The 25,056-nt window shown below is 37.1% G+C and overlaps 1 protein-coding gene across 6 annotated transcripts in view; it reads left to right on the top strand.

Moving 5' to 3' along the window:
• Positions 1-25,056, top strand: part of LOC128206680 (potassium voltage-gated channel protein Shaw-like) — a 91,382-nt gene that overhangs the window by 19,368 nt on the left and 46,958 nt on the right. For 5 of the 6 annotated variants that reach the window (XM_052909294.1, XM_052909292.1, XM_052909293.1 and 2 more), the window contains exon 1: positions 12,526-12,872. The exons of the other annotated variant lie outside the window; for it this stretch is intronic. The gene's annotated coding sequence lies outside the window, so the exon portion shown is untranslated. Of the gene's footprint in view, positions 1-12,525; positions 12,873-25,056 lie in introns of those variants that run through there. 6 annotated transcript variants of the gene reach the window in all.

Below are 25,056 nucleotides of genomic sequence, written 5' to 3'. Positions count from 1 at the left end.
GCAACATTATAACACATACATGCTAAATCGACGATAGAGTACATCCATTCATTGGCAACATTATAATACATACATGCTAAATCGACGATAAAGCACATCCGTTTATTACCAACATTATTACACATACATGCTAAATCGACAATAGAGTACATCCATTCATTACCAACATAATAATACATACATGCTAAATCGACGATAAAGCACATCCATTCATTACCAACATTGTAACACATACATGCTAAATCGACATACATACACGCTAAATCGACGATAAAGCACATCCATTCATTACCAACATTATAACACATACATGCTAAATCGACGATAAAGCAAATCCATTCATTACCAACATTATAACACATACATGCTAAATCGACATACATACACGCTAAATCGACGATAAAGCACATCTATTTATTGAAAACATTATAACACATACATGTTAAATCGACGATAAAGCACATCCATTTATTGAAAACATTATAACACATACATGCTAAATCGACGATAAAGCACATCCATTCATTACCAACATTATAATACATACATGCTAAATCGACGATAAAGCACATCTATTTATTGACGACATTATAACACATACATGTTAAATCGACGATAAAGCACATCCATTCATTGACAACATTATAACACATACATGTTAAATCGACGATAAAGCACATCCATTTATTGACAACATTATAACATATACATGCTAAATCGAAAATAGAGCACATCCATTTATTGACAACATTATAACACATACATGCTAAATCGACGATAAAACACATCTATTTATTGACAACATTATAACACATATGCTTAATCGACGATAAAGCACATCCATTTATTGACAACATTATAACACATACATGCTAAATCGACGATAAAACACATCTATTTATTGACAACATTATAACACATATGCTTAATCGACGATAAAGCACATCCATTTATTGACAACATTATAATACATACATGCTAAATTGACGATAAAGCACATCCATTTATTGACAACATTATAAAACATACATGCTAAATTGATGATAAAGCACATCCATTCATTGGCAACATTATAACACATACATGCTAAATCGACGATAGAGTACATCCATTCATTGGCAACATTATAATACATACATGCTAAATCGACGATAAAGCACATCCATTCATTGGCAACATTATAACACATACATGCTAAATCGACGATAGAGTACATCCATTCATTGGCAACATTATAATACATACATGCTAAATCGACGATAAAGCACATCCATTCATTGGCAACATTATAACACATACATGCTAAATCGACGATAGAGTACATCCATTCATTGGCAACATTATAATACATACATGCTAAATCGACGATAAAGCACATCCGTTTATTACCAACATTATAACACATACATGCTAAATCGACAATAGAGTACATCCATTCATTACCAACATAATAATACATACATGCTAAATCGACGATAAAGCACATCCATTCATTACCAACATTGTAACACATACATGCTAAATCGACATACATACACGCTAAATCGACGATAAAGCACATCCATTCATTACCAACATTATAACACATACATGCTAAATCGACGATAAAGCAAATCCATTCATTACCAACATTATAACACATACATGCTAAATCGACATACATACACGCTAAATCGACGATAAAGCACATCTATTTATTGAAAACATTATAACACATACATGTTAAATCGACGATAAAGCACATCCATTTATTGAAAACATTATGACACATACATGCTAAATCGACGATAAAGCACATCCATTCATTACCAACATTATAATACATACATGCTAAATCGACGATAAAGCACATCTATTTATTGACAACATTTTAACACATACATGTTAAATCGACGATATACCACATCCATCCAATGGCAACATTATGTAAATAACTTTCAAAGGCAACATAACAACACACATATTAAATGGCACAATTATAACTTATAATGTAGAATGCCTTAGAATGTTGAGAATCTATGCATGAACAAACTGGAGAAAAATTTAGCTGCCGAAATCAATACGCCCGTTAAGGGACTGTGCTGTTTCGTGATATATGGCATTTAAACCGATGAACCTCATTACATGCTTTAATTCACAGTAAAACAATACGCAATCGTGTTTAGCAAATCTTTGTATTAGAATAACTAAATAATTAAAACCTGATTTCACTATAGGTAAACATTTTGATTTACATTTTGATTTGGTTTGTTTTCTAATGCTGCCTACATTTTCCCTTTAAAGGTATTCCCTCATGTTTTGGAGCAAAAATAAGTTTTCCGGGTAATGCACTTTTTTTGTCATAATTGTACTTTATGATATCGAAATTGCACAAAAATACAGCTATAGTATAAAAAAAGTATTTTGAATTTAGTGGAGTGTGACCCCACGGTGGTATTGTCAATAAAAAACCGACGCCTTAACCACAAGTCCATCGGGACTTCAACGAAATAGGTTAATATTTTTATCTCATTGCAATAGATTGATAACATCACGTGATAATGTCAGTCAACCAATCACGCACTAAGTTATCTGTAAATATTAAAGTGATTATTAGCATTGTTATCGCTTATGAACATTGTTGTCTTCAAAGACGATATTTGAACAAATATCAAAAATTGCTGAAGGATTCCAGCTGTTGGAATCTTATTTTTAACACTCCGTATGATTTGCCACACTTTATTTCGTCATACCAAAATTGTGCATTTTACAAAAACATGAGCGAGTTAACGGTTTAATAATTGATGACCTTTTTCCCTTGGACGGCTTAATAATTAATACAAACAACACGTGACACCAAATCTTCAGCTTAATTGAAAATCTATAGTCAAGTTACTGGAGTCATGTTTTTAGATCATAAAAAGTATGCTGCTGTGAAATGCGAGAGGCCATCGTGCGTACATGTTGACTTTCCAATAAATGAGGAGGGTTGACGATTTTATATCGTTCTTATTTGAGTTATATGTCTAGCACCAAACGTTATGGATGTCGCAACATTCTTCTTTTCACTGATGAACGTGATTTGGATCTCTATATCAAATGGTGTAACTTGAGGGTCAGAGATTTGGTGGCCGGCTGACATCCGAGATGTTGTGGGTTCGATCATCAACATGTTGGATGTGTTTTAGTGCTATAGGTTATGTACTCATGGCCTGGTATTTACACAGGAAAAAGACCCATGGTCTCTCAAAATATACACCAGTACCGGTTCCTACAGTCTTGCTAGAATAAATTATTATAAAAAAAATAAAGGTTCAATCATACTACCAGAATAAGCATGTTTGACAGACAATTACGCCTTTTAAAAGGTTGTCTTTATGTAACTGGCTTATGCATGTTATCCTCAACGTTGATCCTTGAGATCCAATAGACTCTTGGTTAAATGTTTGGCTTCTGGACTTGCCCCTGGCTATTTAACTTGACCCTGGCTATAGGGCTTGACCCTGGCTACAAGGCTTGTCCCCTAGCTACTGGGATTGACCCCTGGCTACTGGGCTTGCCCCCTGGCTACAGGGCTTGCCCCTGACTACTGGGCTTGCCCACTGACTACTGCACTTGACCCCTGACTACTGGGCTTGCCAGTGACTACTGCACTTGACCCCTGACTACTGGGCTTGCCCACTGACTACTGGGCTTGAGTCCTGACTACTGGACTTGCCAGTGACTAATGCACTTGACCCCTGACTACTAAGCTTGAGCCCTGACTACTGGACTTGCCAGTGATTACTGGGATTGACCCCTGACTACTGGGCTTGAGCCCTGACTACTGGGCTTGAGCCCTGACTACTGGGCTTGAGCCCTGACTACTGGGTTTCCCCCCTGACTACTGGGCTTGACTCCTGACTACTGGGCTTGACCCCTGGCTACGAATACGATCATGAAGAGCATTCGAGAATCCAAACATTCGGTCATGTACTCAATTATAAGTGTATGGATGGGGATTAAAATATATTGTTTGCATTGTCCCAGTAGTTAATATGTGTATTACCAAATATGTTCAGAAACGTAAAGTAAAAGTTGTTCTTTTCCCTTGATATCTGCCTTATTTTTGTCATAATAATCCGATTAGCCTACGCTCGGTCGTGAATATAGCGCAACATTGTTCCCTTTGAGTCCGTTTCATGAGCAGAACACCGTCAAGTGTCCTTTGTCAGAGGTCATGAGAAAGTTCTCCTGGAGGGGATTGAAACCACGACCTTTTGGGTGAGAGGAGGTTACTTAGCCCACTTCCATCCCATGTATTATATAAGTTCATCATTGGCAGGACTTATCGCACCCTCGTTCACTTATGTTCCAAACATTTATTTCCTCAGTAGCTAAAGGTTTAAACTCATATCCATTCAAGACGGTAACTCGCTCTGAATATTCATTACTATCCCGGTTTGAGTGATGTGCGTGACATTTGTTCGTTCGATGGAAATGACCGTCATTGTAGGACTGGGTGCTCCCAAAAATAGTCACATGCTTTTAGAGAAATTGCTCATTCCGCTAATAATATTACTTTTATTGGAGATTTTCTTAATTGAATCCTTGGATCTTAAGTATTGGTAAAGGAACACACATTGCATATATTTTCTCGTTTACAAATTAATACTAATATCATGGTCGGTGTAGATGTATCGGGTATTTTACGGAGTTGTAGAAATATTTTGTTTGTTTAACCAATTATTAGTTTTAGTGAGGGTATGCATGCATACACATTGTTATTGGTACAATAAACTTTTCTTACATGTCCGTAATACGATCTAAGAAATTACATTGTTACACACTCGTTTTCGTTTCAGCAAAAACTGTTGCATTCTGGATGTCTAAACGATCAGACGCCTTGTTTAAATTGCGCGTTTGTCTGTGCTTTGAGTGACATTATAATTAACCTACAATACTATTGGAGTTCTGAGGGCCATTTCAATTAGAATCATATTAGTTTTTTGTACCTACGAGACATTTTTTACAACGCCGTTCTACTGATGAAGTACACAATTGTTCCAAAACTTCTCGATGAACGACCCACACAGTCAATTCCACGTACATAAACTATTCTGTCACTGTGCCTCGTGTGGTGGTTATGATGGCATGGTAACAAAAGAATATCTACAGCACCATCGCATGGACTAGGATTATTTGATCAATACTTGCTTTTGCAATTCTGATAACGAATGAAGATAAGTCTTTTCTGGAGAAATTCAATCAGTTGTGTTTTCGTATGCTTACATTGGCCGTGTGTTGATTGATTTGTTAAGACATTTAAAGCCTTGTTATATTCCTTCTAGGTCCAATTTGTTCCGTGTTTGTCCGGTTTACCCTTGCTATTCAGAAGAGTCTCATTCGAACCGTGGCTTTTTTCTTATAATTAGATGTGTTTTGGGCATCCGAAAGATTTATATGGCATGTTCTATTGGTGTTTTTTTAAATGTACATGTTAATATACTAGTAAATGAAAACAGACAAAAACTATATGCGTTTTGTTATTTGCACCATAAGCAAACGGGATAAAACGACACCAACTGACTGCTCCAGTCCCATCTGGCCAATTTCATTATGCAGTAAGTTGTCACCAGCCCCCGGCTCTGTATTCGAGGTAAATTAATTCAATCTCATCAACATTCTCAGTTCCGCCCGGCAGACTCGTGCAAACAACACAATCCTCCAACTTCCAATTCCTCTATTGGTCAACAGTGTTTAATAAGCGTTACGCAGATTCCGATCAAACTACACGCTCTCCTGGGACAATGGCTTCCATTGATCGGTTTGAAAAATAAGATCAACTTTCATAATAATTTCCTAATTAATAAGAGTTCTGGTCCCCCGGGTCTAGTGCACTTCATTAGAAATAGAATATGCCTCATCAGACGTCGATATTTGTATTTGCTCTATAGATATTCTACTAGTAAGGTATGGGTTGATGAGCGCCATTGAGAGTGTACCTCCTGCCCAAACCCCATCGAATTAATCTAGAAGAGCAGTTTATATGTTCTGAGTACCAGCGCAAAATGACCCCGAGTAATATCGCAGACACGAATTAGCAAAAGCATGAACATATCCTACAAAGCTTATATGTCCATACATGTACCTGTCCATACAAGAACCTGTCCATACGTGTACCTGTCCATACGTGTACCTGTCCATACAAGAACCTGTCCATACGTGTACCTGTCCATACGTGTACCTGTCCATACAAGAACCTGTCCATACGTGTACCTGTCCATACGTGTACCTGTCCATACGTGTACCTGTCCATACAAGAACCTGTCCATACGTGTACCTGTCCATACGTGTACCTGTCCATACGTGTACCTGTCCATACAAGAACCTGTCCATACGTGTACCTGTCTATACGTGTACCTGTCCATACGTGTACCTGTCCATACGTGTACCTGTCCATACGTGTACCTGTCCATACAAGAACCTGTCCATACGTGTACCTGTCCATACGTGTACCTGTCCATACGTGTACCTGTCCATACAAGAACCTGTCATTACGTGTACCTGTCCATTCGCACACACGAATGGGTATATATTGGGTACTAATTCCTTCATTTCTGATAGAAGATCAAATTTGTTGGGTAACATTTGTTGGGTAGGGTTAGTTAGGGTAAGTAGGGCTTTAGTGGGTATATTTTTATAATGGGAGTAATGGTAAAGTACCTAACAAAGGTCGATATGTGGGAACGTCCGTGTACCTGTCCATACAAGTACCTGTCCATACGTGTACCTGTCCATACAAGTACCTGTCCATACGTGTACCTGTCCATACATGTACCCGTCCTTAAATGTGTCCATACAATCCGTACATGTACCTGTCCATACACGAGTCCATACATGTCCGTACAATCCGTATATGTACCTGAATGGAGTTTGGGTTTTATGGCATCGTTAAATTTGGCATAGAAATGTTCCTTCACCAATATCATTGTGAAAATTACGTTCCGAATAGAGCATACCTAAAAATGTGAATTGATCTAATGCCATTTCCTAGAGCTACAATGTCGTGGAGTAAATTGGTTCACCTAGCGTTGCTGTAGTTCCAAATTGTTAGATTATTGCCTCTGTACATATGTAAATTGCAGCTATACAGTAAAACAACAGTTAACGTCATTCAAGACGCTTAGTTCGTCTTCCAGTTATGCAAAGATGTTTTGTATAATGACGTTATCATAAGTGTTATAGCCCATGTTATGACTACTCTATTAAAACCATAAAGCCATTCAGACAACCTGACGCAAAGATTCTTAATAGGAAAACTGTTATGATAATTCGATGGCGCACTAATGTGTTTCATTAATCGTCGCCAGATTTCTTGGGGTAACAAGTAATTTTTGCCACGGCGGTAACCCTCTGAGAGTTTATTGTTTATGTAATCTTTGTGTGTCGTCTAGTGCAATTATTTGTCTCTCGTTGGTTGTCTGTTAGACATGGATTCGTTTTCCTTCAAACAATATCTTAGCTATAATTTGTCTGATAGGTATATCTCTTTAGTTACCATGGTAGTTTATGTTTTCCGGTGGTTTGTATTTATCAGAAAAGTACATATAACTCTGTTATGCAGTTTGATTTTGTTCTCTGTTTCGAACTTTTCGATCTTTCTGTTGTCCAAAATCGCACGTCAGGAATTGGACACAATTGCACAGACTACATTTAAAATGACGTTATGCTCGCATACCATTTGACGCTTTTTATATCCAATGGTTTTCGGCAAATGTTTCACCCCAAAAACACCAAAATTGAATGTTTCACTGCATATGCCCTGCTATGGTACGATTCAGACATTGAATTGAATGTTTAACTGCATAGTCCCTGCTATGGGATGATTCAGACATTGAATTGAATGTTAAGCTGCATAGTCCCTGCTATGGGATGATTCAGACATTGAATTGAATGTTAAACTGCATATGCTATGGGATGATTCAGACATTGAATTGAATGTTTAACTGCATATGCCCTGCTAAGGGACGATTCAGACATTGAAATGAATGTTTAACTGCATATGCCCTGCTATGGGACGATTCAGTCATTGAATTGAATATTTAACTGCATATACCATGCTATGGGACGATTCAGACATTGAATTGAATGTTTAACTGCATACCCCCTGCTATGGGACGATTCAGACATTGAATTGAATGTTTAACTGCATATGCCCTGCCTTGGTACGATTCAGACATTGAATTGAATGTTAAACTGCATATGCCCTGCTATGGTACGATTCAGACATTAAATTGAATGTTTAACTGCATATGCCCTGCTTTGGGACGATTCAGACATTGAATTGAATGTTTAACTGCATAGTCCCTGTTATGGGATGATTCAGACATTGAATTGAATGTTTAACTGGGTATGCCCTGCAATGGGACGATTTAGACATTGAATTGAATGTTTTGCTGCATACTCCCTGCTATGGGACGATTCAGACATTGACTTGAATGTTTAGCTGCATAATCCCTGCTATGTGACGATTCAGACATTGGATGTTTAATTGCATATTCCCTGCTATGGGACGATTCAGACATTGAATGTTTAATTGCATATTCCCTGCTATGGGACGATTCAGACATTGAATGTTTAATTGCATATTTCCTGCTTTGGGACGGTTCAGACATTGAATCGAATGTTTAACTGCGTATGCCCTGCTATGGGACGATTCAGACATTGAATTGAATGTTAAGCTGCATATTCCCTGCTATGGGACAATTCAGACATTGAATTGAATGTTTAGCTGCATATTCCCTGCTATTTGACGATTCAGACATTGAATTGAATGTTTAGCTGAATATCCCCTGCTTTGGGACGATTCAGGCATTGAATTGAATGTTAAGCTGCATATTCCCTGCTTTGGGACGATTCAGACATTGAATTGAATGTTTAGCTGCATATTCCCTGCTTTGGGAAGATTCAGACATTGAATTGAATGTTTAGCTGCATATTCCCTGCTATTTGACGATTCAGACATTGAATTGAATGTTTAGCTGCATATTCCCTGCTTTGGGACGATTCAGACATTGAATTGAATGTTAAGCTGCATATTCCCTGCTAAGGGACGATTCAGACATTGAATTGAATGTTTAGCTGCATATTCCCTGCTATTTGACGATTCAGACATTGAATTGAATGTTTAGCTGAATATCCCCTGCTATGGGACGATTCAGGCATTGAATTGAATGTTTAGCTGAATATCCCCTGCTATTTGACGATTCAGACATTGAATTGAATGTTTAGCTGCATGTTCCCTGCTATTTGACGATTCAGACATTGAATTGAATGTTTAGCTGAATATCCCCTGCTATGGGACGATTCAGGCATTGAATTGAATGTTCAGCTGAATATCCCCTGCTATGGGACGATTCAGACATTGAATTGAATGTTAAGCTGCATATTCCCTGCTATTTGACGATTCAGACATTGAATTGAATGTTAAGCTGCATATTCCCTGCTAAGGGACGGTTCAGTCATTGGATTGAATGTTTAACTGCATATTCCCTGCTTTGGGACGATTCAGACATTGAATTGAATGTTAAGCTGCATATTCCCTGCTAAGGGACGGTTCAGTCATTGGATTGAATGTTTAACTGCATATTCCCTGCTTTGGGACGATTCAGGCATTGAATTGAATGTTAAGCTGAATATCCCCTGCTATGGGATGATTCAGGCATTGAATTGAATGTTAAGCTGCATATGCCCTGCTATGGGATGATTCAGGCATTGAATTGAATGTTTAACTGCATAGTCCCTGCTATGGGATGATTCAGACATTGAATTGAATGTTAAACTGCATATGCCCGTACGATTCAGACAATGAATTGAATGTTTAACTGCATATGCCCTTCTACGGGACGATTCAGACATTGGATTGAATGTTTAACTGCATATTCCCTGCTATGGTACGATCCAGTCATTGAATTGAATTTTAAACTGCATATGCCCTGCTAAGGGACGATTCAGACATTGAATTGAATTTTAAACTGCATATGCCCTACTGTGGGACGATACAGACATTGAATTGAATGTTTATCTGCATATCCTCAACCCAGTCAGTATGTATGAGAAGTTTGGTTTACAGATATCCACCTCTGATGAAAAGGAAACATGTCAGATCATCTGTCAAGGATATTCAAATTGCCTCTCAGTATGGTACCTAGTTTGACTCTATCCAGAACAAAAACTGACCCTGGTTAACAACAGTACTTTATAAGTTAGTTATAACTTGTTTTCACCGACCGTACCAGCATTTTGATAGTTGTGTAAATATTTCCTTGTTGTGAAGCGTTGAGTGTCTTGTTTGGAGTTTGTTCGACCTGGAAACGTATCTTGACAAGTCCCTGTAATTTTCCATGCCTCATCGAAAGTTTGTCTTTTCACTTAACCTCAACATGTGGCTATAAAGAATATCTTCATATTAATTAGTTCGTATTGACAATTCCACCAACAATTGCTGCCTCTGACTGAAGAACAAGACATTGCAGAGCAATATAATACAATTATATATTCCACAACTTCGAGTACGTGATTCATTTTATTGCTTTTATAATGTTCGTTTATATGCACACTATTCAGAAAAAAGCATAGTACTCTTCACAAAGGCAACCTGGTATACATAGTATTCCTGTACTTTTCATAAAGGCAACCAGGTAAACATACATCATCGTCTTCCTGCTTTTTTCCTGAAAACACAGAGGAGAGCCAAGAACAATTGAAGCTTATCTGGATGCACGAAGTTTGCTAATTGCTTTAAAAAAGCGAGTTTTTGATGTTATTTGTGATCAGAGAGCGACTTGCATGGTTAATCAGAACAGCTTAGAACTTGCAAGATTGTGTATCTGGTTGGTGAGAATGAATGCCCGTCGGGTCGAACAACAACGTGCCTGTCAGACAAGCAAGATTTATGACGTTTTAGTGATTGCTGCAATGGTATATGACTGCCTTCAGGTATCAGTGTGTTTGGCTCAACATTGTAATTGAATTGTAAACTTATCAATTCCAATAATAAAAGGACTGGAGGACTTGTCAACTAAGCCTAACCACACTGGCATTAAGTGAGGCTTATATGATTACTTTTGCAATTATTTAGAACTGCTTCGGCAAATGTGAGGTTTGGCGTCCGGAAACCGGTTCACTGATATTTCATTGACCGCACCCGAAGGCGGTTTCTCCAACACTGAACGCATAAATGCGGTTTCTCCAACATTGAACGCGCTAAGGCGGCCACGCTAACATTGATCGCACCAAGCCGGTAACCCTCCCCCAATAAGAACGCCCCAAGGCGGTAACCTCCAACATTGACCTGCTAAAGGCGGTATCCCCAACATTGACAGCACCAAGCCGGTAACCCTCCCCCAATAAGACCGCCCCATGGCCGTTACCTAAAACATTGACCGTCCGAATGCGGTACCCCATCATTAACCGCACCGAAGCGGTTACCTCATCAACGATGGCACTTTACCCTAAAACATACAGCGTTTCCTATTTTCCGTGAATATATACTATGAAATGTTCGTATTCAGATATGGCTTTATAACAGAAATATTTACTAGACCCATAATATTCAACAATATATCTAATATGAAAACAGCAACTCCAAAAATAGTGATTCCATTGTGATAATTCTATAGACGTGACAACAGATACACATTCAGCAATGCAGCAATGATCTGATTGCCAGGAATCAATAAGTAATTTGTCGGGTTTTCCCGGAACTGGCATTGGTGTACAGGTATGGCTATGGAAGGCGGGGATTTAGACGTGTTGGCTGCTTGAGAGGATGGATATTTGTTAATGAAATACCATTTGTTTGTTTAAGTATGGTTTATTTGTACATGCCAGTGCATAATAACATAATTCATTCGAGTTGAAAGGTATGTTGCTATTGTCGGTCATGAAAAACGAATACTGAATTTGGTTAAAAAGATTTTTTATATTGCTTTTTGAACATCAACTCACAACTTTAACCGCGTCAACTAAGGTTTCATATTATTTTGACGTCCAACTCTCTGGGCAGATGAACGCGTATTTGCCGCGTGATAAAACACGACAACAACCGGAATGGAGACAGCATTATACATTCTCGTTGTATTGGATATGTATCGACTCGTATATGTTCGTATTGGAAGTGGATCAACTCGTATATGTTTGTAAAACTAGTATGTTTAAGAATATACCTCATGATCTCTGCATACGTTCATTTTAGAGGAGCAATGATGTCAGACTCCACATTAGTTAGTTGTTAGGTAATTATAAACGATCGGACAAGCGAGTCATTGATATTGATGTTATTTTATAGTACGAGTTAGTGTATGTTTCGTGTTTCGTCGCGTCTTCAACGTTTGACCTTTGACCTGTGTGCTGCTAATCAAGGTCAATATGTTAGGCTTGTCATTTATTGCATTATTCAAGTGACAGGCGATTACGTGTATCCAGGTACCAGCAAATAGCATTGAGGAAATTAATATATAAGGGTTATTATAATCAAGAAGCAGGTACGCTGGATGCCTGGAACCTAGCCTCTCTCACGAGCAGCAGTATATTTCCTGTAGTAATTGGGAGACACAGGAATAACTAGTCTGAAATAAACACAGGATCTGCGCTAGTGCTTGCCTGATAAGTGCCGTCTTTAAGAATGACATTGAGAATACTTCAACGTGACTCTGTCTAAGGTATTTTGTGTGGATTCCCGTGTCTAAGGTGTATTGTGTTGGATGCGCGTGTTACCCGTCGAAATCATTTAATTCCACGAATTTTAGTAAACGAATTCAACTCGAGAAATTGGATATTTTTTAATATGCGACATTGCCGGCAGTATACTTGTGGAATGAGAATAAAAGGCTAGTGTTTGAACTAGGACGGTAAGCAACTGTTTTGTTTACTTGTTTTTCTTAAAGTGACATTCTTATTTAAAATCAATCGTATCGTAAGGTGAAAATACAAGGTTTTCCACACCTTTTTTTCAAATTAACTCGGTATCATTCATAAAAAAACTTTTGATTTCGAAATGTATTTATCCCTTTTGGAAGATCAAAACAATTGTATTAATTGTGGTAAATCTTTTTTGGGAGTAAGAGTGCATCTTTAACATTTACACTTTTGAATTAGCGACGGAGAAATAAAGTTTATCAAAAGCGTGATAATGAAACACAGGCAAACACACGATAGTGGTGTATTTAAGGAAGGATAATTTAACAATGTATGTTAACAGAATGCTTGAAAATATGTTCATGCCAGATTAGTTCAGTAATCACCCGTTATATAACAACAGTTGGAAAAACACCACTATACTAGGATAGACTAAGGTGGTTGGCTTATTTCACTTTTACTAATATTCAACCCAGACACTCTCGCGCTAATATGATGCACATCAATCATTTTTGATACATCTGATTATAAGTAAATTCAGTCTTAACCACCCGCCTAGACTTAAGCAATATTCTGCCAAGAAATAATAATTCAAGATTAAGACACAATATTCCGCAATCAAAATATTTGATAACATATGTTTTGTTGCAGACCGCTAGGATTTCTCATTCAAATGTAAAAGCGTTCATTTCACGGCAAATTCCATCAGCGTGGAATCTTTCTTTCATCCATTTCTCATTTTACTGTAAGTATTATTGAACCGTTTCACCTCTCCTGTAAGCAGAACGCAAAACAGTTTGTGAACATTCAATCAGCGGAATGCTAATTATCAGGAATATTCCCGGTATGATATTTTGGCATTTTTTTTTAATTTTCAATATAATATACACAAGCACGGCTATGCCCAACCTTTCAGTTATTTGATGGAACTAACTCCATTATATTTGGCCGCTAAAGAGGAAACGCTATCTAAATGCAATCAAATGCGTTAGATACCGTTCGTATTCACCGTTTGCCCCGGAAAGTGGAGTTTCCAGCGCTCTCTTTAATTGCTTTTCTATGTTTATCGGCAGTAACACGGGGTTGAGATTTTTGGGTGCCAATTTATGTAAACAGTCCTCCTGCGATGTGCGAATAGATACAACTTGTTATGCATGTTTCCTGTGCACGGGTCACTGAAATATGGTTGTATGTAATGTCTTCGGGAAAAAAACCCACTGATTTAGAGTAAAACTTCATATAAATAACTCAAATATTCTGTTTCAATTTTCGCCAGTCCGTTCAGTTATCAGTTTGGTTTGCTTTCACACGTACAACATTTGGTTGTCTTGTATTTAAGTGAATATGGCGAATCGTTGTAAGCATGGTGTAAGCTTGAAAGTTTTTGTAAAAATGAAAAAAAAAAACACTTGCTTTTTTGTTGCCCTTTTTAAGAAAAAAAACACAAATCAAACATATCATTTTGTGAGCGTTATAGTTAGTATAGTGATTCTGTCCAATCGATTTTCACAAACTAGATTCACTAGAATGGAAATCTGTTAAGTGTGCAGATCGTTATCCCGCATGGCTCCCGTAATAATCTTTACCAATATTATTTCATTGATGCAGTTGAAGAGTTGTTACACGCACCCGATATATTGGCTCGTTATCGTAGCCACGGTATTGTGTTTCACAGTCGGTCTGATATTCGAGATGGCTAATTTTCTGACCTATCGATATATCGATCTACTCATGTACTTTGGTGATTACGCTCCGTGTGCAGTGTTTATAAGAACTTCATTTATGAATATTTACACCTCAACTTCCATTCCTTAATAAACTGCATTCCGGCAATTGCGATTATCATCCGATGGACGCAACATCTCCGGATATGTTCGGATCGCGAATCATATTTAAAAAATAAATGATCTTGTTATTATTTGTGTTGTATCAGCAGGCACCGAAAAACTTAAATGAGAATGCTAGAAAGTGTATATTTATTATATGTTGAATGTATTGTTGCCATTAATGTTTCAATTTTACGTTTAAAAGTAATTTGAAGTGATTGATTTTTCCTGCGTTATTGTGACGTCATTTGATAAACTGTTTCCCGTTACGGTCGGGACGTTCTATTTACATATTTTTTGAAAAAAAAAATAAAGTCGGGTTTTAATAATTCTTGAAATGAACTGTTGGTGTAGATATAAGAAATGAATTACGGGGTTGATTTCATTATCGGGGATATGAAATTAAAAAAAAGATGTGTTCACATAAACTCTGCTCATATGGTCGAAATCCAATCGGAACTTCTCGGCCATTTTCCAAACCAACCTCAGTTATATGCTGGTACATCAGTAGAAATAGTTCGTAAAATTGATAATAATAATATTTATTAATTATAGTGTTTTAACGTGTAGTTTGTATTACGCAGTTCAAATTGATTCTCAGTGAATAATTAATATCCTTAAAAGTAAAGTCTTTAGGTTTAACTGCTAAATTGAAATAACTACGCGATCTACTTTATGTAGCGTAATTAAATGTAAACAAATCTGACATGTAAATCGTCCATATACATCCTATGTTCTTTTCCATTGAAAATGGCTGCGAGTTCCCATTGGGTCGAAATCATCTTATTGTGATAAGCACCTAATACGCTGTTGGTTGTTTTCGGTTTTCTTGTATTATTTCTGTTTTTAAATGTGAACAGTATCCTCATCGTTTTCGCATTCTATCGAACCATAATTGAGTGGTGCCCTTTTTCCACTTATACAGATATACAGATCTGATAATGTAGGGTCAAGTGTGAGGTTAGGTTGATAATGTAGGGTCAAGTGTGAGGTTAGGCTGATAATGTTGGGTCAAGTGTGAGGTTAGGTTGATAATGTTGGGTCAAATGTGAGGTTAGGTTGATAATGTTGGGTCAAGTGTGAGGTTAGGTTGATAATGTTGGGTCAAGTGTGAGGTTAGGTTGATAATGTTGGGTCAAGTGTGAGGTTAGGTTGATAATGTTGGGTCAAGTGTGAGGTTAGGTTGATCATGTTGGGTCAAGTGTGAGGTTAGGTTGATAATGTTGAGTCAAGTGTGAGGTTAGGTTGATCATGTTGGGTCAAGTGTGAGGTTAGGTTGATAATGTTGGGTCAAGTGTGAAGTTTGGTTTGTTCTTTTATTTAAAATGAAGGCATATAAATAGTTCAGTTTCATAGTGGCTTATAACAATATAAAAACAGAACTCGAACATTAAAGTTTAAAACGTTGTGAAAGTCATCGTTGTTGATTTTCAAATCTTTACTGCTATGGAAGTTAAATAAATACACGTGTGATCTGCTGTATTTCTAACAAGATTTGAGGCTATTGTTTCAGCTGTGCGTGTTTATCTTTAAATATAGTTGTACTTCATCAAATACTTCACAAGTCGGACTGTGCATGGCATTGGTTGCTGTATAGTGTAAGCGTTTATCAACTAGAAGTAATTAGGCTCGGAGCATGCCAGGAGACCCCTTTAATTATCACATATGAAAATATTCCAGAAGAGTAAAGAGTATGCCTTTTTGTAGTGTTTATATTGAAGCAGAAAAACATGTGTTGTTTCAGTGTCATGCATTATCCAGGCCTAAAGACAAGAACTATTTTCCGCAGAAAATGAATCAAATGGTACAATTAGTTCAATGAAAGATAAGAATAAATTACTGTTTATATTTTCCAACAAGAATATTGTAAAAGTAACTGCCAAAACCTGTTAAATATTCTAAAGCTTAGATCTAATACTTTATATGTGTGAACACAAAATAGATGATAGAGAGTACTATTTGCTTTTAGATATAAAAGAAATTATAATATATTCTGTGTGATTCTTAAACCTTTATGTATGAAAGGTTTGACCAGTGTAGATGTAGTGGCTACATATAAGAGTACAAATAACTGTTTGTGACTTAATGTTCACATATTCATGTTATACCTAGAAAAATGGTTCCATTAATTTGAAAATAAATAAATTAATGTAATATAAAAGTCAAATTATAATCGATAAAAACCAATACTTGATACATTATAAAGAAATTGACGGGGAAACATCACTTTTTAATTTCTGATTTTATTCATTGAGTAGATGGTATAAACTACATATAAGATTTTAATCAGATTCTGTATAATTGATTATAGTCTCTTATAACTCAATTTGGGTAGCCGTTCTTTTTATAACCGTTTTTTTACATTGGAAATGTTCAATATATGTAATGACGAGACTAAAATAAAATATGAAATCAAAAAAAAAAACACGAACAGATATTAATAAGCTTTTGCACCAGTCAATTGTAACCAAGGTTCCCCCAGGTCCGGGGAATAGCGGGGACTTTGACCTTCGGTCAAGCCAACCCAGGCTAAAATCCCCGTCCTACGGGGACGAACAAATGGTCAAATCCCCGTCAAATGCCCCCGCACCCCAGGGACCCTAGGTAAGGCCCATTCCCCGCTATATTTAAAGCGAAGACAAAACCATCGCATTCACCCGGCTCTGCGGGGCCACCTGAACGGTAAAAACACGGCCCATTTCCCCGACCATCCCCGGTATACCCCCGGACCTGTGGGGGGGCGTGGTTACAATTGACTGGTGCATTAGTGTATAAAAAGAAAACTAATTAAGCGAAATACTACAATCCCATGGGACAAGACATAAGTTCCAACACTACTTGTTATTAAAACAATGATATTTTAAACAGATCTGTCTTAAATCCAGATGTTGTTTAAGCCCCCATCGGGGGAATACGAACATAATTCGTTATCAATAAAACGTCATTTTCGAATTGTTGACGGGCATACTATGTTATTCTTGGCGATAATTATAAGTAATGGACCTCACACGTTCATCGTTGCGTAAGTGTCACCCGAAGGAATAGCCTAGCTTAGGCTTTGGGCAAATTACTCACGCTTCATTAAAGTAACATACGGTGATACACCAGTTTTGCTCTTAGACTGTGAAACTTAACACTTAGTAAATAATAGTTTTCCGTACTGTTTCCATAGCTGTCCTCTTCCTCAGCCGTTCCTGACATTGCCCATGGTCTGGGGTCAAGTCCCTAGAGCTTCTCCGTCATTGTTTTGTTTTCCCAAATTGTTTATTCTTAGCAGTTGGACAAAATCTCAGAACTGTCTCCGGAATATATATGGTATTGTAGATGTGAGAACTCAAATCCCACGCAATACGCTCTCATGAAATAATTTTAAAGGGACTGTTTTGGCACCAAAAATGAGTTTTCCCAGTTATGCATCTGAAAACACTTATTATATGATTATTTTACGCTCTGATACCAAAAGTGCAGACACAAATACAATTAAAGCGTAAAAAGATTGGCTGTAGTGGAGAGCGAACCCACACCGGTAAAGTCTAGAACAAAATAGACAACTTATACAATATCTTCTCGTAGTAAGCTGGCAAATATTTAAACTTTTATTGAATACATTGGTAGCATCATTTGATAATGTCCTTCAACCAATCAAGATACTGCCTTTTGTTAACTCGCGTTACTAACCTTTTTTTTAATTCATGGACTTTAAAGATAATATTAACAATATTCAGGGTTCCGGCCGTCAGTATCTTAATTTTAACACTCCTTATGATTTGCCACACTTTATTTCGTAATAACAAATCTTTTTCCGTTAAAAGAAGCATATTACAAACTTATGAAACAGTCCCTTTAAACAATCATGGCAAGCCTCCTGTAATTACATGTACGGGAAGAAAAACCGCCTGTAAATATAAACAATCTAGCTAGGATTGGAGAAGCCGAAGTAAAAACATCTTATTGGTGTGATCAAAGCGCTTTTAGCTTTATCACTGTTGATTGTTCTTATGTCGTCATGACTACGTTAGTATTCTTTAAAAAAAATGTGTCTGTTCCGGCTTTTTTACGGTGAAAATTTCGAGGGAAGGGACCATGACGCAAATCCTCTATTTGGTAAAATGAACCAACTGTCGTATTATGTTTTGACAAAATATATCCCTTTGTTGGTCGATTTAATGGTTTGATGACTTCCAGCCTTGGGGTGATAATATTAACTTTTGTAGCATGGTTCATTCCACCAACCCCTTAATTAACTCCTCTGCTTTGGCGAAAAGTTCAGTGGCGGGCCCCAAAGCAGCTTTAAAAGGACCATTTTTCAAGATATATAACAAAATGTGTGTGTGTCAGTTCTTGGGACTTGATTGATGCTTGTATTGTTTGTGTTTGGTGTTCCGTGTGATCAGAGATATAATACTATATGCTTGTCCCCGTAGTCACCAACATATGAACTGTCTCGTATCAGTCTCGTGATGTGTAGAGGAACTTGGATCTCGTTTAGAAGTTAGGATTTACCAGGCTGTTAGAGTACACACTATGCGTCACATATTTTAGTTCGAGAGTTCAGGATATTTCTGGTTTAAAGGGTACATAAGATTACCAATATGTCGATCATGATTCAGTAAATTCCTTCAGCCAATCAATACACATTAGAATAAAATAATTGATTAGTCTATAGGAAATAAAGAATTTACTCGAAAGTGATAAACCGGTTTTAATCGCCTGCTCTACAGATACAGGTTAACCGATTATTTTCAATTCCCATCTTTATAAACATTCACTCCCTATAAGCTTTACGTCGAAACTCCAAGCAGTATATTGAACTCATGATCTATATGAATTAAGCGAAATCGGGTATAGATGGGAATATTCATCAAACTGTCGGGCGAATTTATTTGTTGATTTATATTCCGAGGGATAAACGGAACATCTAGTGATTAATGCATCGGTAGATGCCAAGCTGGTACCGAAGTCCGAAATGTCAAAATTAGCATAGGATCTAACTGCCAAAATGCTCAAATATTATATTGAATGATAAATGAAGTTGTATTGGCATTTATACCATTTATAATCTAGGTAAGAATTTGACATTTAAATGTGCGTTCTCATTATTCTAATTACCCACGAAGTACTTAACTATAAACGCAATGTAGAATAATATCTCTTCTTGCAAATCTTCCATCCCATAAACAGTATGGTTAGTGCATTCGGAACTCCTCGGCCATTTTTTCAAAAACAACCTCGGATGTATGCCGGTACATCTGTTGAAGTAGTCCGTATTTTTTTTAATAAAAACATTAATTACATGTAGTGTTTAAGAGTTGTGTTCATTGCTCTCAGTTTAAATTGATTGCCAGTGAAGTGTATTATTGCAAACATAATTACGATTCCCAAGAGTTAAGTCATAAATTTTAACTACTAAATAAGATTACTACGCGATCTATTTGCAGCGGACTTAAACGTACCACTTTTTAAGTATGTAAACCGTCCATATACATCCGAGGTTGTTTTTGAAAAAATGGCCGAGGAGCTCCAAATGTGGTTAGTGGTGATAAATAAGGAAGCAATACGTGCCGTTTCTACAACAAAGGATACAGACAAGCAGGTTAAGTATAAACTTTGACTAAATAGTGTTTGTACGTGCATATGTACATGGAAACTACTCATTGAGCACTGTAGCTGTCATTCAGATTAAAGTACTGTGAGTAGTTCAAACTGTCCTGTACATAGCCTTAATTGGCGCCACTGATTCGTGCGTTGGCACATGCTGGGTATTGCCGTTGTGTCATCATGAAAAAGTGGAGACTAGAGGAACAAACCTATCAGCCTCAATCTGCAGTGATCTTGTTTAATGACGAACACTTGAAAATTCAAAAAAAAAAGAAGAAAAAAACAAAACATTTTACACAAAACACAAGGAATTGACATACAGTCATGACGGACGTATTCTATAACAGCCCGTACACGTGTAAGGAACGCCGAACGCTCTTGGTTTCGTACCCGTACACGTGCAAGGAACGCGGAACGCTCTTGGTTTCGTACCCGTACACGTGCAAGTAGCGCTCTTGGTTTCGCACATATTAGTTACTTCATCATAAACCTTGGTGGCTTGTTTCTTTTTGTCCTACCATCCTTCTGCAACAAGATATCGAATCAATCATATTTATAACATTTCCTATGTTATGTCATATAATGGAGTTCACGAGCGTTTGTTAGCGACATCGATCTGTTGTTGCTCGGCTTTTGTAATTTGCCATTAATGGCATTTGGGTTTTCGAGGCATCTGCTCATGTCCCTGTTATGTCTTCATTGTTGGGTAATTATATAAAACCATTTATTTACAATCAATGAAACTTGCTCGACGTTCCTGTTTCAATCTTTGCTGGAATATCTGATGGTAATAAAATCTTTTATAGCCAGAAAATTACGCGTTAATTCGCTCGGTGGGGGAGGTATAGTTGATTGTCAATTCCAATAACGGTACGAGACTTTCATTGATTACCGCCGCCAGTAGAAAAATATAGTATTGTTCTTCAAGATGTCTGCAAATAGGTCAATATTTGCTAAATATCGGCTCTCCTGATATATTGATGCGTTCAACAGGCCTGCTCATTTGGGAGCTCTTAATATGGAATCCGGAGTGTAACGCGGTATTGACGTTCGGTATTAAATGATCTGTCAATACCGCGTTTCTTACTTTATAGACTGTTCAACATCTGTTCCCTATTGAAACTATTATTTATTACATGCTTAAACTACATAAGAGTCTGGATGTCATAATACGTCGTATAAATGTGACTGTGCAGTCAACAGAGAGAACAAAGCATCACTCAAAAACATGTGTTACGTATCAATATATTTGTAAAAACACAAATGTTAACACGTAATAAAGGAGGTTGCATGTTTAGCATCTTTGAATGGGACAAAGGTAAATGTCTAAAGTATTATTCTGAAATATAATACACATGAACAACGAGAAAACGATATATCAAGATTGTGAATGGCGTAAGTGACATGACAAGTCATATCGTGTATCAAACGGGTAACTCAGTGCAACTCTAGCACTTACCTGATACAATGAAAAATGGCCATACGCTAAATTCATGATCGTATTAAATAGCATGACAAATGGCCACACACGTAAAGCATTATCGTATTAAATTGCATGAGAAATGGCCACACACCTGATGCATTATCGTATTACATGGCTAAAAAAATGGCCACACGCCTAATGTATGATCGTATTAAATGGCATGACGAATGGCCACACGCCTAATATATAATCGTATTAATTGGTATGACAAAGGCCACACGCCTAATATATAATCGTATTAATTGGTATGACAAAGGCCACACGCCTAATGTATAATCGTATTAATTGGTATGACAAATGGTCACACGCCTAATGTATGATCGTATTAAATGGAATGACAAATGGCCACACGCCTAATGTATGATCGTATTAAATGGTATGACAAATGACCACACACCTAATGTATGATCGTATTAGATGGTATGACAAATGGCCACACACCTAATGTATGATCGTATTAGATGGTATGACAAATGGCCACACACCTAATGTATGATCGTATTAAATGGCATGACAAATGGCCATACGCCTAATGTATGATCGTATTAAATTGTATGACAAATGGCCACACGCCTAATATATAATCGTATTAATTGGTATGACAAATGGCCACACGCCTAATGTATGATCGTATTAAATGGCATGACAAATGGCCACACGCCTAATGTATGATCGTATTAAATGGCATGACAAATGGCCACACGCCTAATGTATGATCGTATTAAATGGCATGACAAATGGCCACATGCCTAATGTATGATCGTATTAATTGGCATGACAAATGGCCACACGCCTAATGTATAATCGTATTAAATGGCATGACAAATGGCCACACGGCTAATGTATGATCGTATTAAATGGCATGACAAATGGCCACACGCCTAATGTATGATCGTATTAAATGGTATGACAATGGCCACATACCTAATGTATAATCGTATTAAATTGCATGACAAATGGCCACACGCCTAATGTATGATCGTATTAATTGGCATGACAAATGGCCACACGCCTAATGTATAATCGTATTAAATGGCATGACAAATGGCCACATGCCTAATGTATGATCGTATTAAATGGCATGACAAATGGCCACACGCCTAATGTATAATCGTATTAAATGGTATGACAAATGGCCACATGCCTAATGTATACTCGTATTAATTGGCATGACAAATGGCCACACGCCTAATGTATGATCGTATTAATTGGCATGACAAATGGCCACATGCCTAATGTATGATCGTATTAATTGGCATGACAAATGGCCACACGCCTAATGTATAATCGTATTAATTGGCATGACAAATGGCCACATGCCTAATGTATGATCGTATTAAATGGTATGACAAATAGCCACACACCTAATGTATGATCGTATTAAATGGAATGACAAATGGCCACATGCCTAATGTATAATCGTATTAATTGGTATGACAAATGGCCACACACCTAATGTATAATCGTATTAATTGGTATGACAAATGGCCACACGCCTAATGTATAATCGTATTAATTGCATTACAAATGGCTGACAAATGGCTACACGCCTAATGTATAATCGTATTAAATGGCATGACAAATGACCACACACCTAATGTATGATCGTATTAAATGGCATGACAAATGGCCACACACCTAATGTATGATCGTATTATATGCCATGACAAATGGCCACACGCCTAATGTATAATCGTATTAATTGGTATGACAATTGGCCACACACCTAATGTATAATCGTATTAAATGGTATGACAAATGGCCACACGCCTAATGTATAATCGTATTAAATGGTATGACAAATGGCAACACGCCTAATGTATAATCGTATTAAATGGCATGAGAAATGGTCACACCCCTAATGCATTATCGTATTACATGGCTAAAAAAATGACCACATGCCTAATGTATGATCGTATTAAATGGCATGACAAATGGCCACACGCCTAATGTATGATCGTATTAAATGGCATGACAAATGGCCACACGCCTAATGTATGATCGTATTAAATTGCATGACAAATGGCCACACGCCTAATGTATAATCGTATTAAATGGCATGACAAATGGTCACACGCCTAATGTATAATCGTATTAAATTGCATGACAAATGGTCACACGCCCAATGTATAATCGTATTAAATTGCATGACAAATGGTCACACGCCTAATGTATAATCGTATTAAATTGCATGACAAATGGTCACACGCCTAATGTATAATCGTATTAAATTGCATGACAAATGGTCACACGCCTAATGTATAATCGTATTAAATTGCATGACAAATGGCCACACGCCTAATGTATAATCGTATTAAATGGCATGACAAATGGTCACACGCCTAATGTATGATCGTATTAAATGGCATGACAAATGGCCACACGCCTAATGTATGATCGTATTAAATTGCATGACAAATGGCCACACGCCGAATGTATAATCGTATTAAATGGTATGACAAATGGCAACACGCCTAATGTATAATCGTATTAAATGGCATGAGAAATGGTCACACCCCTAATGCATTATCGTATTACATGGCTAAAAAAATGACCACATGCCTAATGTATGATCGTATTAAATGGCATGACAAATGGCCACACGCCTAATGTATGATCGTATTAAATGGCATGACAAATGGCCACACGCCTAATGTATGATCGTATTAAATTGCATGACAAATGGCCACACGCCTAATGTATAATCGTATTAAATGGCATGACAAATGGTCACACGCCTAATGTATAATCGTATTAAATTGCATGACAAATGGTCACACGCCTAATGTATAATCGTATTAAATTGCATGACAAATGGTCACACGCCTATTGTATAATCGTATTAAATTGCATGACAAATGGTCACACGCCTAATGTATAATCGTATTAAATTGCATGACAAATGGTCACACGCCTAATGTATAATCGTATTAAATTGCATGACAAATGGCCTCACGCCTAATGTATAATCGTATTAAATGGCATGACAAATGGTCACACGCCTAATGTATGATCGTATTAAATGGCATGACAAATGGCCACACGCCTAATGTATGATCGTATTAAATTGCATGACAAATGGCCACACGCCGAATGTATAATCGTATTAAATTGCATGACAAATGGCCACACGCCTAATGTATGATCGTATTAAATTGCATGACAAATGGCCACACGCCTAATGTATGATCGTATTAAATTGCATGACAAATGGCCACACGCCTAATGTATGATCGTATTAAATTGCATGACAAATGACCACACGCCTAA

This window comes from Mya arenaria, chromosome 10 (genome assembly GCF_026914265.1).
Source record: "Mya arenaria isolate MELC-2E11 chromosome 10, ASM2691426v1".
Taxonomy (NCBI): Eukaryota; Metazoa; Mollusca; class Bivalvia; order Myida; family Myidae; genus Mya; species Mya arenaria.
The sequence above is the reverse complement of the archived record's forward strand: the minus strand, read 5'-3'. Positions and strand labels throughout refer to the sequence as shown.